Source organism: Bison bison, unplaced genomic scaffold (genome assembly GCF_000754665.1).
Source record: "Bison bison bison isolate TAMUID 2011002044 unplaced genomic scaffold, Bison_UMD1.0 scf7180017845352, whole genome shotgun sequence".
Lineage (NCBI taxonomy): Eukaryota > Metazoa > Chordata > Mammalia > Artiodactyla > Bovidae > Bison > Bison bison.
Window position 1 is genome coordinate 10,495 of NW_011475925.1, and position 1,041 is coordinate 11,535.

Consider the following 1,041-nt stretch of genomic DNA (forward strand, 5'->3'; position numbering starts at 1 on the left):
CATCTGTACAACACACGCGCTTTACCCGAGACGCCAGTGTCTTGTCCGTGAAGCGTGAGGCATGCTGAAGGCACAGCGCTGCCTAACTCAGAGCCTCCCCTGCCATCGGCCCCTCCCTGGAGACCCCCACGTCTCCACGGTTACAGCTCAGGAAGGTCCGCACCCCGGAGGAACAGAGCCACCAGCTCAACACCATCACCCTCCGTGCTGGCCAGGAAGCGGGAGCCGGTTACCCAGTAGCCCAGCCCTGCTTGGAAGGGCTGGCCGAGGCTGCTAGCACCTCGGGGTCTTCTGGGCTCTTCCCCGGTCCGGTGGGCTCTGGGCCATGCTGCTGCTCCTCGCTCGGGTGAGGATACCACAAGCCTCCCCGGAAGCGGCCGCCGCTGACGGTTGCAGGGGGTCAGCCATTCCTCCCGCGTTCCAGCCTCGGGCGGCCTCCGCCCTTTCCCGCCTGACCTCCGGTGCCCCTGCCAGACCCAACTGCCTGAGTGCCCCCCCAGCCCAGTCCGCTCCTCAGCCCACGTTCTGCCCTCTGCCCGCCAGGCCCACCCCAGCTGTGCCTATGTCCTTCAAGCTTCAGTTCAAATATCACTTTGCCCACGGGGCCCAGCTGAGTCCAGTCCCACCCAGGGGCCCCCTGACGACACCCACCCTCAGGGCTGAGTTCTCCGAGCAGCAGACACTTGTCCCTCCTGGGGCAGTGAGTCAGTCCCGGGAGGGCAGGGCCAGTGCACTCCCACCCCAGCACAGGGGCCTAGGGGAGCAAAGGCTCAGTAAACATTTGTTTAATTGAATTTGGCCAAGGAGCCTCCTCCAGACGGGAGCAGACTGCACGATCCTCGGTGGGGGTGCAGTGGGGAGAGAGACCAGCAGCCCTCCTAGCAGGTGGGCCCTGCGTCCCCACACAGACACAGGGCTCCCAGCCTGGGTGCCGCCCTCCCATCCCCTTTCTCTGCTCACAGAGAACCCCGATTCTCGGCCTAGGAGGATTTCTGCCACCGACGCCGGGGAGGCTCGGCTGCTACCCTGAAGCCAGAAGAA